The sequence below is a fragment of the Ovis aries genome, chromosome 12, assembly GCF_016772045.2.
Source record: "Ovis aries strain OAR_USU_Benz2616 breed Rambouillet chromosome 12, ARS-UI_Ramb_v3.0, whole genome shotgun sequence".
NCBI classification, from domain to species: domain Eukaryota; kingdom Metazoa; phylum Chordata; class Mammalia; order Artiodactyla; family Bovidae; genus Ovis; species Ovis aries.
This window is the reverse complement of record NC_056065.1, coordinates 39,610,521-39,628,633: the sequence shown is the minus strand read 5'-3', so window position 1 is coordinate 39,628,633 and position 18,113 is coordinate 39,610,521. Positions and strand designations below refer to the sequence as shown.

Genomic DNA, 18,113 nt, shown 5'->3' with positions numbered 1-18,113 from the left:
AGTGGGCAGGGACAGGGTCCCTGTGGGGTGATCTGCTGGAGCTAATGGCCATCTTTACTGGAGAAGTCTGGAGGGGCTCAAAGGAATCTTAACACTTGTAAGAGGAAAAACAGAAAGTCAAGACAATATAGAGGCAGCAGCTTTAAGATTCTTTGGCTTCAAACACAACTTATGCAAAGCTTTGAAGAGTAGGAAGGATGTAGGTGAGCAGAGAGGAAAGGATAGGGTATTTTAGGAGGGGAAACTCCCAGAGCAAAGATTCTCAGGCAGGAATTAGCGTGTGATCATGTGTGTGTGTGTGATCATGTGTGTGTGTGCCCATTCGTGCAAGGGATGGGGAAAGTCCAAAAAAGGGACACTCCTGCTTGTACTGGATATGTAAATTTTTTTCTCTAGTGAATTTTGGACTGAAGTTCTTCTTGGAATATATCTTTCAGATCCCAGCATCATCTTTTTTTTTTTTTAATTTTTATTTTTACTTTATTTTACTTTATAATACTGTATTGGTTTCACCATACATTGACATGAATCCACCACGGGTGTACATGCGATCCCAAACATGATTCCCCCTCCCACCTCCCTCCCCACAACATCCCTCTGGGTCATCCCCATGCACCAGCCCCAAGCATCCTGTATCCTGCATCAGACATAGACTGGTGATTCAATTCTTACATGATAGTATACGTTTCAATGCCATTCTCCCAAATCATCCCACCCTCTCCCTCTCCCTCTGAGTCCCAAAGTCCGCTATACACATCTGTGTCTTTTTTGCTGTCTTGCATACAGGGCCATCATTGCCATCTTTCTAAATTCCATATATATGTGTTAGTATACTGTATTGATGTTTTTCTTTCTGGCTTACTTCACTCTGTATAATCGGCTCCAGTTTCATCCATCTCATTAGAATTGATTCAAATGTCAAATGGAACCTCAGAGAATCTCCTCCCAGATCCCTCCAGTAAAATGGAGCCAGTGGGTTTATGTGACTTGATGAAGAAAATATGAAAAAAAAAAAAGAATTACAGTACATTTTATGTTGCTAAATGCTAAATAAATTCAAGGATAATGTAATTACTAGGACATTTTTGAGAAGGACAAGGCCTCCCTCCATCCCTCCCTTGTTTCCTTCTTCTTTCTCTCCATTACTATTTATTAAGTACCAACTGCATGACAAGCACAGTGTAAATGAAAAGACTGACATGCTCCTTGCTTTCATGAAGCTTATATTCTCTGGGGAGAGAAGAGAGGGTGGGATTTGGGGAGAGGGAAGAGGTGAGGCTGCCTTCTTCTAGTTCAGTCAACTGGGCCTGATTTTTTAGTCCCATGTTTAAAAAAAAAATCAAGTAGTTTGTATTCAGTTTCCATTTCTACTTCCTGAGTATATTTCTAACTTTTCATAAAGATAGCTAAGTTTAACAAGAATTAAGATGATGTGAGTAATTTATAGATTAGTAAACATGGTGACAAAACGTGGGGAAGTTTCAACCTTTGTAATAATTGAAGAATATAATTTAAAATAAGATTAAGGTACTACTTTATATTCACTGAATTAATGTAAAATACATTTATACTTCATAAAAAAATGAAGTTGTTCAATCAACTGGAGGGTCATCTGGCAGTATATAATAAGAGCTATAGGATTTGTCCTATCTTATGATATAGTCTCATTTTGACCAATATATTTCAAGAAAAGAGTCTATAGAAATATGTATTAAAAATGTCATCAGATATAATATTCAAAGTCCTTTTAAATAATTGACAAGGTAAAGAGAAACACAATTTTAAGATCCTATTAAGGGGCTCCTCATCCTGTTGTAACAGGAAAAGCTCAAGATGAGTCACCAAAGCCCATGGACATGGGGAAATAAACCCTGAACCCATATTTTCCCTGAGGCTGTTATGCAGACAATAGGTCTGGGAAATATTAACAGGTGTCCCTTGGGGAAAGAGTTTGGGGGTCAAGAAAGCTGAGAAGTACAAACAAAAAAAGGGTTTATCCCTTAGGACTTTATGTTCTGTGTATTTCTGAGGGGAATTTCTACAGAAGTCATTCACACATTAATTTGGTAAAAAGATCTTGATTGCCAGAAGCATCTGGAGAGTTAATTTTGTATAGAAGATCTGTCATGGAATACTGAGGTTTTTATTTACCCAATTTTGAAAGAAAAGGATCCAATAAAATTTAAACAAAAGCTAATTGCATTATTCAGTTCTGTAAAATATCCTGAATATCTTACATACATAAAGTCATTGTACTCATATTATTTTATATGAGTATATCCTACTTACTTCACATTATCTCACATTTCCAATAATTTACATAATTGACATAATCTTCTAATATAATTATATATATCTATAACTTTAAAATACCATGAAGCACATGACCATTCTCAATTGAATTAAACAAATATGCAATATTATTGCTTAGGATCTGGTTTTTCATCATTTTTCTTATGCAAAAACATCTCAGGAATAACATAGGTTCTCATCAGTAATCATGGCTCATTTTGATGATTGTCTCAGAATCTTCCAGGAGAGGGAGGTTGAGGTGGGAAAGGTTGTACTTGTGAGGAAACTCATAGATGATTTTTGTTGGCCCTTCCCACCTCTGTCCCGGTTGGAAATCAGTCTCAGACCCTGTAAATTAGGCAAAGTTCTAATCCTTAAGAGGCTTACAAAAAATCATCAGTTACACGTTCACACCCACACATACACCCCTTCTCTTGCCTTCAGTCTTTCCTAGCATCAGAGTCTTTTCCAATGAGTTGGCTCTCTGCATTAGGTGGCAAAGTATTGGAGCTTCAGCTTCAGCATCAATCCTTCCAATGAATATTCAGGGTTGGTTTCCTTTAGGATTGACTGGTTTGATCTCTTTCTGTCCAAGAGACTCTCAAGAATCTTCTCCAAGATGGCAGAGGAGTAGGTGGACGTGGAATACATCTCTCTCCACGGACACATCAGGAATACACCTTCAGACACAGAAGTGCATGCAGAATACCAGCTGAGAGTGGACAGGAGTACCTAACCAGAAGAAAAGAATATATAGAACCACGCAAAACTCAGTAGGATGAAGGAACTAGGGGGGAAAATAGGAGTGTTAGTAGGACTGCACATGCCCTTGGCAGGTGGGGGAACTGAAGCAGGGGTCCTATCCCCACATCTGGGAAATTGACTGAGTCAGAGGAGAAACATTTAAGATTGAGTGAAACAGCTGATCTGTGGCAGCCTAAATGGAATGAGAATGAGACAGGCCTTGCCACAGCCACACATACCCTGGGCAGGGATGCAGGTCCCCTAGAAGGCACAGCAGCTTGGAGCTGGAGTTTAAGGATTGTGGAGAAATCCAGTATGAGGGCTGCTATTGACTGCAGAGAGATGGATAGAGGGGATGTGAGGGAAGAGATTGTGGTGGGAAATGCCTGTGGAGGAAAGACAGGCAGCCATGGAAGAAGGTGATACTGCTGAGTAACACGTAGTGGGTGGAGCCATCACCATAGCATCTCTCTCCCCACACTCCAGCATCCAGAGCTGAACAACAGAGAGGCTGGCCCATCATACGCCTGATGCACGGAACTACAGAGTAGGACCCTACCCAAGGTGCCCCTTTAAGTGCCTGACATGCCAATCTACTGAGTAGGACTGCAGCCAGGGGGTCCCCTTTATATGCCTGATGTACGAAACAACAGAGAAGTATCCCAGGTAAGGGAGCCCTCTAAGTGTCTGAATAGGCAGAGCTATGGAGAAAGACTGGCCAAAGAGGCCTTCTGATCAGCTGCTACAAGAGGCTCAAAAAAAGACTCTGATAGGGCCATAACTCCTGTGGCAGAGACAGTCCATATTCCTGCACACTTGGTGCTGCCAGGGTCCCTGTAAGCCAAGCAGCTGTGCCATCTTTGTGCTCAACCTCACAGAGGCAGAACTGTCATAGGCAAAACAAGTTTTGAATCTATCCATGAAGGGTCACTTCAATCATATCCAGCTCTCTATGACCCTGTAGACTGTGGCATGCCAGGCTTCTCTGTCAAGGGGCTTCTCCAGGCAAGAATACTGGAGCATATTAGCCAATACTGGTTGCCATACCCTTCTAGAGCACTATATTTCCTGCAGCCCTAGCTGCCAACTCCCCTTAGTAGTTGGTGCTGCCAGAATCCCTGTAACCCAAGCAGCTGCACAACCTCCACACCTGGCACTCACTGTGGCAGACCCAAATCCTCCAGAACAGCCTCAAAAGCAAACCCCAGTGGATGACCCACATGCAAAGGTGGAAATAAAACCACTCTTGAAACCCAGGGGCAGTGTGGCTAAGGAAAAAGACTCAAAACCTTCCCACAAATTGTACAAGCTGAACATTAATCCAAACGATCAACTAGGCAGACTCTGTGTCTATGGCATATATGAAAGGACATTGAGAGTTCCCACAAAAGAAAACGCACTAGTTCTGATAGCTGTGGACATTGGAGGCAAGAACACACAGGAGTAGGACTAGATTAGCATCTGAGCTGCCCCCACAGCAGGTGCAGAGATCAGCACAGTGTTGGAGAGCATCCTAGGGAGGTGAGGTGGACTGTGACTCCCAGTGAGGGAAAGGACACTGACTGCAGTGACCCAAGAAAAACATTTATTATTTGTTTTCACTTGCTCTGTAGATTCTTTCAGATTTTTTTTTCCCCCCTTGCTGGGGTCCAGCCCCGGTGGATCCAGGGAATTCGAAGGGTGGACGGCGGTGGCGTGGAAAGACTTGTTTATTGATTGATATAAGATTAGATTAAGAAACTATAGTGTAGTAGGAAGATTAAGTGGAGGAAGAGGGCTGAATAGCTTGGTTTACGCGGAAGACCAATAAAATTCCAGACAAGGAATTTGCACCATCTACGTTGGGCCACCGGCGCCCGCTTGAATATCTAAGGGTGCCTCGCCTTAAGCTCCCTTTCATGCGAGTCTTAACAGCCAGGGCAAGTAAGTAGACCTGGAGAGCCTCCGCGCCCCAGGTGGAGATTCAGCCTGAAGTTAAAGTAAAGAGCAGAGAGAGGGAAAGGGAGAGAAGAAGAAAGAGAGAAAGACACGGGGGGAGCCAGAGTCCCAAGAAACCAGGCCGAGAGACTAGTCCCAGAAACTGGTCCGAGAAGCTGGTCCCATCCTTTATTGTTCAGAAGGCCTTTTATACTTTTGATATAACACAGAGATCAATGGGTAACACAAAATTATGTAGCGTTCGCAGCTCAGACTCTTTCTATACATCATTTTGTATACAAAAGGTCTCAGGTGATTTACATTATCTTCTGGCCAAGAGGCTTGTTAACACTTTTTGGCTCTCTTCCTTAATGAATGTTAATTTTGTTTCCCCTGAAGTGTTTTCCTTTAATCTACATCTCCTTAAAGCATTAAAGTTACATCTCTATAGAACAAAGGTGCAGTGGGATATAACAAAGAAGGTACTTAACTCAAAGATCTAATGTTGCTAATACAAGGTCTACTACTTGTTTTTCTGTATACCAACTATATCTACAAATAAAGGATGTGAAAATTTGGCAGCAAGTATTGACTCAACAAATGAAACCTTTAATCAGTCCTATTTTAAAGATTTTGACTCCTCGGAAGCTCCTACATTCCTAGGATGTTTTAAGCTTCCTGTGCCTCCTGCGGTCAGGAGGCCTCAAACAATCACACGCGCAGCTGTACGAGTCCTGCAGGCAGGCTAGAAAGCCATCAGAGGGTTTTTTGGATTGAAACACTCTTTCAAATGCAGAAGACTAAAGCCCTGAATTGACTTTTTCCAGAAAATGTCAGAAGATTGGAAAAGCAGAGCACAAAAGCCGGCAGATTTTTGTTGGGGTACATGCTTAGGAATTTCCAGAGGGGCCCCTGAAGTCTGAGCACGCCTTGCGTATGTCAGCTTCCTTCCTCATGACCTTGTCACGGGCGGGATTCCTCACACTGGCTCCCGGCACCCCCTCCTCCACCCTGCCCCATTGCAGTTATTGATTTTACTGGCACTATGAAATCTAATTAAGCTTTTGAGGTTTTTTTCTGTTACATTTTTTATTGTTGTTATAAACCTCTGCCTCTACACTGGGCTTCTGCAGTTCTGTGGAATTTTCCTCTTCTTTTTTTTCTTTCTTCTTCCTTTTTTTTTTCTCTCTTTTTTAATTTTATTTTTTAAACCTGCTATTATTTTTTCTACATTTATCTCTTTTTTGCTTCTCCTACTGCTCTCTCCCCCTTGCACTTAATTTTTAATGTATATAAATCCTCTTTATCTACATCTATTTAACTTTGGATATCTGTTCTTTCTTTCTTTTCTTTCTTTCCTTTCCTTTCCTCTCAATATACTTGTTAGTTTTGTTTTGATTGCTTTATTCCCCAGTTGGCACCTTGCGTTAGTTTTGTTTTGCAGTTTGTGCTTTAGTTAGTTTTGTTCTTAACTAGTAGGTATAATTTTTTATTTCCTTTCTTTGCCAGGTCAATCTATTATACTTTATATTTGCTGGATTGCTTTGATTTTACTTATGGGTGTATATGTATATATGTGCATTCCATTATTTATTATTTGCCTGATTTTGTAACTGCCATCTGGGGTTCATCTTTGGTTACTTGTTTTGGGGTATTTGTTTTAATCTCACTTAATGCCATAATAAACCACTTGTGGGATGTTCATTCCTGACCAGAGATCAAGCCCTGAGCCTGTGGAGTGGGAGTGTTGACTCTAAGACCCTAGACTACCAGAGAACTAACTCTAGGGAGTATCAAATAGTGAAAACTCACACAAAGGAAACCACTTAAAGACCTGGCATCACCCCACCACCTGTGGCACCCTGTGCATGATATCTCATCTAAACAACAAAACAAAAACACAAGCCTACTCATCAGCAGACAGGATTACCACCTCACTCAGTCTTGCCCATCAGAGGAAAAACAAAAAAACAGACAAAACTCAGCAAAAATCTCACCCAATACAAAGCTTACACAAACCACTGGACCAACCTTCAGTTCAGTTCAGTCACTCAGTCATGTCTGAGTCTTTGCAACGCCATGAATCGCAGCACGCCAGGGCTCCCTGTCCATCACCAACTCCCGGAGTTCACTCAGACTCATGTCCATCGAGTTGGTGATGCCATCCAGCCATCTCATCCTCTGTTGTCCCCTTCTTCTCCTGCCCCCAATCCTTCCCAGCATCAAAGTCTTTTCCAATGAGTCAACTCTTCTCATGAGGTGGCCAAAGTACTGGAGTTTCAGCTTTAGCATCACTCCTTCCAAAGAAATCCCAGAGTTGATCTCCTTCAGAATGGACTGGTTGGATCTCCTTGCAGTCCAAGGGACTCTCAAGAGTCTTCTCCAACACCACAGTTCAAAAGCATCAATTCTTTGGTGCTCAGCCTCCTTCACAGTCCAACTCTAACATTCATACATGACTACTGGAAAAACCATAGCCTTGACTAGACGGACCTTAGTCAGAAAAGTAATGTCTCTGCTTTTGAATATGCTGTCTAGGTTGGTCATAACTTTTCTTCCAAAGAGTAAGTGTCTTTTAATTTCATGGCTGCAGTCACCATATGCAGTGATTTTGGAGCCCCCAAAAATAAAATCTGACACTGTTTCCATTGTTTCCCCATCTATTTCCCATGAAGTGATGGGAACAGATGCCATGATCTTTGTTTTCTGAATGTTGAGCTTTAAGCCAACTTTTTCACTCTTCTCTTGCATTTTCATCAAGAGGCTTTTTAGTTCCTCTTCACTTTCTGCCATAAGGGTGGTGTCATCTGCCTATCTGAGGTTCTTGATATTTCTCCCGGCAATCTGGATTCCAGCTTGTGTTTCTTCCAGTCCAGCATTTCTCATGATGTACTCTGCATATAAGTTAAATAAGCAGGGTGACAATACACAGCCTTGATGTACTCCTTTTCCTATTTGGAACCAGTCTGTTGTTCCATGTACAGTTCTAACTGTTGCTTTGTGAGCTGCATACAGATTTCTCAAGAGGCAGGCCAGGTGGTCTGGTATTCCCATCTCTCTCAGAATTTTCCACAGTTTACTGTGATCCACACAGTCAAAGGCTTTGGCATAGTCAATAAAGCATAAATAGATGTTTTTCTGGAACTCTCTTGCTTTTTCCATGATTCAGCAGATGTTGGCATTAGGAGGGCAGAAACCAAAAGGAAGAAAGAATTCAACCTTGAAGGCTGGGAAAAGGAGACCTCAAACACAATAAATTTAAAAAAAAAAAAGAAAAGGCAGAGAAATACTGCATAAATGAAGGAACAAACTAGAAACACATAAGTTCAAATAAATGAAGAGGAAATCGGCAAACTACCTGAAAACGAATTCAGAAAAATGATAGTAAAGATGATCACAAACCTCAAAAACAGAATGGAGAAAATGCAAGAATCAATTGACAAAGACCTAGAAGAATTAAAGGATAAACATACAGAGACAAACAACACAATTACTGAAATTAAGAACATTCTAGAAGGAATCAATAGCAGACTATCTGAAGCAGAAGAATGAATCAGTGAGTTGGAAGATAAAATGCTATGAAGAGAAGAATAAAGTAAAAAGAATGACAAAAACTAAGGATAGTCTCAGAGATCTCTGGGCCAGTATCAAATGCATGACCATTCAAATTATAGGGGTCCCAGAAGAAGAAGAGAAAAAGAAAGGGTATGACAAAATTTTTGAAGAGATTATAGTTGTAAATTTCCCCAACACGGAAAAAGAAACAGTTAATCAAGTTCAAGAGGTACAAAGAGTCCCATACAGGATAAACCCAAGGAGAAACATGGCAAGACACATACTAATCAAACTAACAAAAACGAAACACAAAGAAAGAATATTAAAAGCAGCAAGGGAAAAGCAATAAGTAACATACAAGGGAAACCGCATAAGTTTAACAGCTGATCTTTCAGAAGAAACTCTGTAGGTCAGAAGGGAATGGCAGAATATATTCAAAGTACTGAAAAGGAAATATTTACAATCAATATTATTGCACCCAGCAAAAAATCTCATTCAAAATTGACAGAGAAATAAAAAGCTTTCCAGACAAGCAAAAGTTGAGAGAATTCAGTACCACCAAACCAGCTTTACAACAAATGTTAAAGGGACTTATATAGTCAAGAAATATAAGAGAAGAAAAAAGATCTACAAAATCAACCCAATTAAGAAAATGGCAATAGGAACATATATATCAATGGTTACTTTAAATGTAAATGGACTAAATACTCCAAACAAAAGACACAGACTGGCTGAAGAGACACAAAAACAAGACCCATATACACACTGTCTACAAGAAACCCACTTTAGATCTAAAGACACATATGACTGAAAGTGAGAGGATGGAAAAATATATTCCATGCAAATGAGAAGCAAAAGAAAGCTAGAGTAGCAATCCTTATATCAGACAAAATAAAGAAAATAAAGCCCTTAAAATAAAGATTACAAGAGATAAGAAAGGACACTACATAATGATCGAGGGATTAATCCAAAAAGAAGATATAATTGTAAACATCCACCTAGTCAAGGCTATGGTTTTTCCTGTGGTCATGTGTGGATGTGAGAGCTGGACTGTGAAGAAGGCTGAGTGCTGAAGAATTGATGCATTTGAACTGTGGTGTTGGAGAAGACTCTTGAGAGTCCCTTGGACTGCAAGGAGATCCAATCTGTCCATTCTGAAGGAGATCAACCCTGGGATTTCTTTGGAAGGAATGATGCTAAGGCTGAAGCTCCAGTACTTTGGCCACCTGATGCGAAGAGTTGACTCATTGGAAAAGACTCTGATGCTGGGAGAGATTGGGGGCAGGAGGAGAAAGGGACAACCAAGGATGAGATGGCTGGATGGCATCACAGACTCGATGGACGTGAGTCTGAGTGAACTCCGGGAGTTGGTGATGAACAGGGAGGCCTGGCGTGCTGTGATTCATGGGGTCACAAAGGGTCGGACACGACTGAGTGACTGAACTGAACTGAACTGAACTGATGCACCCAACACAGGAGCACCTCAATACATAAGACAAACACTAACAGACATAAAGGGAGAAATTAATAATAACACAATAATAGTAAGAGACTTTTACACCCCATTCACACCAATGGACAGATCATCAAACAGAAAATTAATAAGGAAACATAAGTCTTAAATGATACATTAGATGAGATGGATCTTATTGATATCTTCAGGACATTCCATCCAAATGCAGAATACATCTTCTTCTCAAGTGCACATGGAGCATTCTCCAGGGTAGAACAGGCTTGATTTGGGTCACAAATCAAACCTCAGTACATTTAAGAAAATTCTCAAGCATCTTCTCCACCACAGCAGTATGAGACTAGATATCAATTACAAGAGAAAAAAAACTGCTAAAAAAAAAAAGCACATAGAGATTAAACAACACATTTTGAAATAACCAGTGGGTTACTGAAGAAATCAAAAGGGAAATAAAAAAATTTCTAAAAACAAATGACAATGAAAACATGACAACTCAAAACCTATGGGATGCAGCAAAGCAGTTCTAAGAGGGAAGTTCATAGCAATATAATCCTACCTCAAGAAACAAGAGAAATATCGAATAGACAACCACACTTTGCAACTAAAACAACTGGAAAAAGAAGAACCAAAAAAGCCCCCAAAATTAGTTGAAGGAAATAAATCATAAATCAGTTCAGTTCAGTTGCTCAGTCATGTCTGGCTCTTTGCGACCCCATGAATCACAGCACACCAGGCCTCCCTGTCCATCACCATCTCCCGGAGTTCACTCAGACTCACGTCCATCGAGTCTGTGGTGCCATCCAGCCATCTCATCCTCTGTCGTCCCCTTTTCCTCCTGCCCCCAATCCCTCCTAGCATCAAAGTCTTTTCCAATGAGTCAACTCTTCTCATGAGGTGGCCAAAGTACTGGAGCTTCAGCTTTAGCATCATTCCTTCCAAAGAAATCCCAGAGTTGATCTCCTTCAGAATGGACTGGTTGGATCTCCTTGCTGTCCAAGGAACTCTCAAGAGTCTTCTCCAACACCACAGTTCAAAAGCATTCATACTTTGGCGCTCAGCCTTCTTCACAGTCCAACTCTCACATCCATACATGACCACAGGAAAAACCATAGCCTTGACTAGACGGATGTTAGTTGGCAAAGTTATGTCTCTGCTTTTGAATATACTGTCTAGGTTGGTCATAACTTTTCTTCCAAGGAGTAAGTGTCTTTTAATTTCATGATTGCAGTCACCATCTGCAGTGATTTTGGAGCCCCCAAAAATAAAGTCTGACACTGTTTCTACTGTTTCCCCATCTATTTCCCATGAAGTGATGGGACCAGATACCATGATCTTCAAATATCAGAGCAGAAATAAATGAAAAGGAAATGAAAGAACCAGTAGTAAGGATTAATAAAATTAAAAGCTGGTTCTTTGAGAAGATAAACAAAATTGGAAAACCTTTATCCAGACTCAGAAGAAAAAAGAGAGAAGAATCAAATCTACAAAATTAAAAATAGAAAAGAAGAGGTGAAAACAGGCAATGCAGAAATACAAAGGATTGTAAGAGACTATTATGAGCAACTGTATGGCAATAAAATGGATAACCTGGAAGAAATGGATAGGATCTTAGAAAAGTTCAATCTTCCAAGACTGAACCAGGAAGAAATAGAAATTATGAACAACCCAACTGCAAGCATTGAAATTGAAGCTGTGATCAAAAATCTTCCAGAAAACAGAAGCCCAGAACCAGATAGCTTCACAGGAGAATTCAATCAAACATGTAGAGAAGAGCTAATGCCTAGCCTTCTAAAATGCTTTCAAATAATTGCAGAGGAGCGAACACTTCCAAACTCATTTATAAGGCCACCATCACCCTGATACCAAAACCAAACAACTGACAAGAGAGAAAACTACAGGCCAATATCCTGATGAACATAGATTCAAAAATCCTCAACAAAATTTTAGCAAAGAGAATTCAGTAACACATCAAAAAGCTCATACACCTTGATCAAGTTGGGTTTATTCCAGGAATGCAAGCATTCTTCAATATATGCAAATCAAGTAATATGATACACCATATTAACAAATTGAAAGATAAAACCATATGATAATCTCAATAGACGCAGAAAAAGCCTTTGACAAAATTCAGCACCCATTTATGATTAAAACTCTTTAAAATATGGGCATAGAAGGAACCTACCTCAACATAGTAAAGGCCATATATAATAAGCCTACAGCAAACATTATTCTCAATGGTGAAAAACTGAAAGCATTCTCCCTAAGACCTGGAACAAGACAAGGGTGTCCACTTTCACCACTATTATTCAACAGCTACACAGCAATCAGAGAAGAAAAAGAAATAAAAGAAATCTAGGTTGTAAAAGAAGAAGTAAAGCTCTCACTGTTTGCAGATGACATGATAGTGTACATTGAAATCCCTAAAGACAGTATCAGAAAATTGCTAGAGCTAATCAGTGAATTTAGCCAAGCTGCATGAAACAAAATCAATACACAGAAATCACTTGCATTTCCATATACTAACAATGAAAAATCAAACAGAGAAATTAAGAAATCAATCCCATTCACCACTGCAACAAAAAGAAATAAATATTTAGGAATAAACTTACCTAAGGCAACAAAAGAACTGTACACAGAAAATTATAAGACACCAATGAAAGAAATCAAAGATTACATAAACAGATGGAGAGATATTCCATGTTCCTGGGTAGGAAGAATCAATACTGTGAAAATGACTATACTACCAAATGCAATCTACAGATTCAGTGTGATCCCTATTAAATTACCAATGGCATCTTTCACAGAACTAGAACAAAAAAAATTAACAACTAATATGGAAACATGAAAGACCCCAAATAGCCAAAGCAGTCTTGAGAAAGAAGAATGGAGCTGGAGGAATCAATCTTCCTGACTTAAGATTATACTACAAAGCTACAGTCATAAAGACAGTATGGTACTGGCACAAAAACAGAAACATAGACCAATGGAACAAGATAGAAAACCCAGAAGTAAATCAATGCACCTATGGGTACCTTGTTTTTGACAAAGGAGGCAATAATACACAATGGGGCAAAGACAGCCACTTCAATAAGTTGTCCTGGGAAAACTGGACAGCTACATGTAAAATAATGAAATTAGAACACTTCTTAACACTATCAGTTCAGTTCAGTTCAGTTGATAAGTCATGTCCGATTCTTTGTGACCCCATGAATGGCAGCACACCAGGCCTCCTTGTCCATCACCAACTCCTGGAGTCTACCCAAACTCATGTCCATTCAGTCAGTGATACCATTCAATCATCTCATGCTTTGTCATCCTCTTCTCCTCCTGCCCTCAATCTTTCCCAGCATCAGGGTCCTTAACACCATACATAAAGATAAACTCAAAATGGATTAAAGACCTAAATATAAGGTCAGAAACTATAATATTCTTAGAGGAAAAATAGGCAGAAAACTCGATGACATACATCAAAGCAAGATCCTCTATGACCCATGGTTCCTAGAGTAACGGAAATAAAAACAAATGTAAACAAGTGAGACCTGATTAAGCTTAAAAGCTTTTGCACAGCAAAGGAAACTATAAGCAAGGTGAAAAGACAATCCTCAGAATGGGAAAAAATAATAGCAAATGAAACAACTGACAAAGGATTAATTTCCAATATATACAAGCAGCTCATACAACTCAATGCCAGAAAAACAAACAATCCAATCAAGAAGTGGGAAAAGACCTAAACAGACATTTCTCCAGAGAAGACATACAGTTGGCTAACAAACACATGAAAAGATGCTCAACACTGCTTATTATTAGAGAAATGCACATCAAAACTACAATGAGATATCACTTCACACTGGTCAGAAGGTCTGAAAATGAAAGTGAAATTGTTAGTTGCTCAGTTGTGTCCAACTCTTTGCCATCCCGTGGGCTATACCCCACCATGATCCTCTGTCCATGGGATTCTCCATGCAAGAATATAGGAGTGGGTTGCCATTTCCTTCTCCACGGGATCTTCCCAACCCTGGGATTGAACCTGGGTCTCCTGCATTGCAGACGGATTCTTTACCATCTGGGCCACCAAGGAAGACCATCGTCAGGTCTACAAACAATAAATGCTGGAGAGGGTATGGAGAAAAGGGAACGCTCTTGCACTGTTGGTGGGAATGTAAATTGATACAGCCCCTATGGAAGATGGTATGGAGATTCCTTTAAAAACTAGGAATAAAACCACCATGCTGCTGCTGCTAAGTCGCTTCAGTCATGCCTGACTCTGTGTGACCCCATAGACCGTAGTCCATCAGGCTCCTCTGTCCCTGGGATTCTCCAGGCAAGATTACTGGAATGGGTTGCCATTCTCTTCTCCAATACATGTGTGCATACATGCTACATTGTTTAGTTGTGTCCATCTGTGTGTGACCCTGTGGACAGCAGCCCACCAGGCTCCTCTGTCCACAGGATTCTCTTGACAAGAACACTGGAGTGGGTTGCCACCATATGACCCAGCAATCCCACTCCTAGGCATATACCCTGAGGAAACGAAAATTGAAAGACACATGTACTCCATTGTTCATTGCAGCACTATTTACAATAGCTAAAACCTGGAAGCAGCCTAGATGTCCATCAACAGATGAATGTTTAAGGAACGTTCATTGTGGTATATACACAGAATGGAATACTACTCAGCCATAAAAACGAATGCATTTGAGTCAGTTCTAATGAAGTGGATGAACCTATAACCTATTATAACAGAGTGAAGTAAGTCAGAAAGAGAAAGATCAATATCGTATTCTAACACATACATATGGAATCTAGAAAAATGGTACTGAAAAATTTATTTACAGGGCAGCAAGGGAGAAACAGACATAGAGAACAGACTTATGGACATGGTGAGAGGGGAGGAGAGGGTGACATGTATGGAAACAGTAACATAGAAACTTACATTACCATATGTAAAATAGATAACCAACGGGAATTTGCTGTATGGCTCAGGAAACTCTAACAAGGGCTCTGTATCAAGCTAGAGGGGTGGGATGGAAAGGAAGATGGGAGGGAGGTTCAAACAGGAGGGGATATATGTATACCTATGGCTGATTCATGTAGAGGTTTGACAGGAAACAACAAAATTCTGTAAAGCAATTATCCTTCCATTAAAAAATAAATAAATTTTTAAAAATAATTTAAAAAGTCTTCTCCAGCACCACAGTTTGAAAACATCAATTCTTTGGCATTCAGCCTTCTTTATGGTACAACTCTCATTCATTCTATACATGACTACTGGAAAAACCACAGCTTTGACTAGACATATCTTTGTCAGCAAAGTAATATCTCTGCTTTATAACACACTCTCTAGGTTTGTCATAGCTTTTCTTCCAAGGGACAAGTGTCTTTTAATTTCATGATTGCAGTCACCATCCATAATGACTTTGGAGCCCAAGAAAATAAAATCTATCACTGTTTCCATTTTTTTTCCGTTTCCCATCTATTTGCTATGAAGTGATGGGACCACATGCCGTGATCCTAGTTTTCTAAATGCTGTTTTAAGCCAGCTATTTCACTCTCCTCTTTCACCTTCTTCAAAAGGCTCTTTAGTTCTTCACTTTCTGGCATTAAAGTGGTATTATCTGCATATCTGAGGTTGTTGACATTTCTCCTGGCAATCTTGAGTCCAGCCTGTGAGTCATCCAGCCCAGCATCTCTACTTTTCCTTGAATCTGTTCCCTTTGCTCTGAGGACTTCTGCAGTGGCCTCCTAAATGCTCTTCTCATTTTCACTTCCTCTGTTTGTAAATCCATTCTCTCTACATCATTCTGAATAATCTTTCTCAAATATAAACCAGGCCTGTCTCTCATTATTGTTTAGTCATTAAGTTATGTCTGACTCTTTTGCAATCCCATGAATGGTAGCCCACCAGGCTGTCCATGGGATTTCCCAGGCAAGAATATTGGAGCAGGTAGCCATTTCCTTCCCCAGGGGATCTTTCTGATGCAGGGATCATACGTGTGTCTTCTGTATTGGAGGGGGATTCTTTACCACTGAGCCACCATGGAAGCCTTGCTCCCTTCACTTAGAGTAAAACCCAAAGTTCCTGTCAAGATGGAGTAAACAAAGCCCTGAATTATAAGGTCCCTACTCAGCTTCTCCCCCCACCCCACACCCTCATCTCACAGTAGGATGCAGGCACTCTGTCTCCCTTTCTCTTCTAGAACTTTCCTCCCTCAGGAACTTTGTACTTGCTCCTTTTTGCCTGGAGTAATATCATCAGACAAAACAGGCTGAGGCCGGAGGACAAAAGGGAGCCTATTTCTAATATTAGAGATACCAAGGGGACATTTCATGCAAAGATGGACACAATAAACGACAGAAATGGTATGGACCTAATAGAAGGAGAAGATATTAAGAAGAGGTGGCAAGAATACGCAGAAGAACTGTACAAAAAATATCTTCAGGGCCCAGATAACCATGATGGTGTGATCATTCACCTACAGCCAGACATCCTGGAATGCATAGTCAAGTGGGCCTTAGAAAGCATTACTATGAACAAAGCTTCCCTGGTGGCTCAGACGGTAAAGCGTCTATCTACAATGCCAGAGACCCGGGTTCGATCCCTGGGTCGGGAAGATCCACTGGAGAGGGAAATGGCAATTCACTCCAGTACTATTGCCTGGAAAACCCCATGGACAGAGGAGCTTGGTAGGCTACAGTCCATGGGGTCGCAAAGAGTCGGACACGACTGAGCGACTTCACTCACTCACTCATGAACAAAGCTAGTGGAGGTGATGGAATTCCAGTTGAACTCTTTCAAATCATTAAAGATGATGCTGTGAAAGTGCTGCACTCAATATGCCAGCAATTTGGAAAACTCAGCATTGGCCACAGGACCAGAAAAGGTTAATTTTCATTCCAATCCCAAAGAAAGGCAATGCCAAAGAATGTTCAAACTATTGTGCACTTGCACTCGTCTCACACGCTAGCAAAGTAATGCTCAAAATCCTCCGAGCCAGGCTTCAACAGTATGAACTGAAAACTTCTAGGTGTTGAAGCTGGATTTAGAAAAGGCAGAGGAACCAGAGATCAAATTGCCAACATCTGTTGAATCATCAAAAAAGCAAGAGAGTTTCAGGAAAACATTTACTTCTGCTTTATTGACTACACCAAAACTTTTAACTGGGTGGATCACAACAATCTGTGGAAAATTCTTTAACAGATGGGAATACCAATCATCTTACTTGCCTCCTGAGAAATCTGTATGCAGATCAAGAAGCAACAGTTAGAACCAGACATAGAACAATGGACTGGTTCCAAATTGGAAAAGGAGTACGTCAAGGATGTATACTGTCATCCTGCTTATTTAACTTGCATGCAGAGTACATCATGTGAAATGTCAGGCTGGATGAAGCACAAGCTGGAATCAAGGTTGCAGGGAGATATATCAATAACCTCAGATATGCAGATGACACCACCCTTATGGTAGAAAGTGAAGAAGAACTAAAGAGCCTCTTGTTTAAAATGAAACAGGAGAGTGAAAAGTTGGCTTAAAACCCAACATTCAAAAAACTAAGATCATGGCATCCAGTCCCATCACTTCATGGCAAATAGATGGGAACACAATGGAAACCGTGACAGACTTTATTTTCTTGGGCTCCAAAATCACTGCAGATGGTGACTGCAGCCATGAAATTAAAAGATGCTTGCTCCTTGAAGAAAGGCTATGACCAACCTAGACAGCATATTATAAAGCAGAGACATTACTTTGCTGACAAATGTCCATCTAGTCAAAGCTATGGTTTTTCCAGTAGTCATGTATGGATGTGAGAGTTGGACCATAAAGAAAGCTGAGCGCTGAGGATTGGTGCTTTTGAATTGTGGCATTGAAGACTCTTGAGAGTCTCTTGTACTGCAAGGTGATCAAACCAGTCAATCCTAAAGGAAATCAGTCCTGAATATTCATTGAAAGGACTGATGCTTAAGCTGAAACTCCAAAGCTTTGGCCACCTGATGTGAAGAACTGACCCTGATGCTAGGAAATATTGAAGGCAGGAGGAGAAAGAGATGACAGAGGATGAGATGGTTGGATGGCATCACCGAATTGATGGACATGAGTATGTGCAAGCTCTGGTAGTTAGTGATGGACAGGGAAGCC

At 40.5% G+C, this 18,113-nt stretch overlaps 1 long non-coding RNA gene across 1 annotated transcript in view; it reads right to left on the bottom strand.

Moving 5' to 3' along the window:
* Positions 1-451: 451 nt before the first annotated feature.
* The window catches only part of LOC132657509 (uncharacterized), a 135,942-nt gene continuing 118,280 nt past the window's right edge, over positions 452-18,113 (bottom strand). Inside the window, exon 3 of the long non-coding RNA XR_009595818.1 lies at positions 452-3,024. This is a non-coding gene — a long non-coding RNA (uncharacterized LOC132657509). The remainder of the gene's footprint in view (positions 3,025-18,113) is intronic.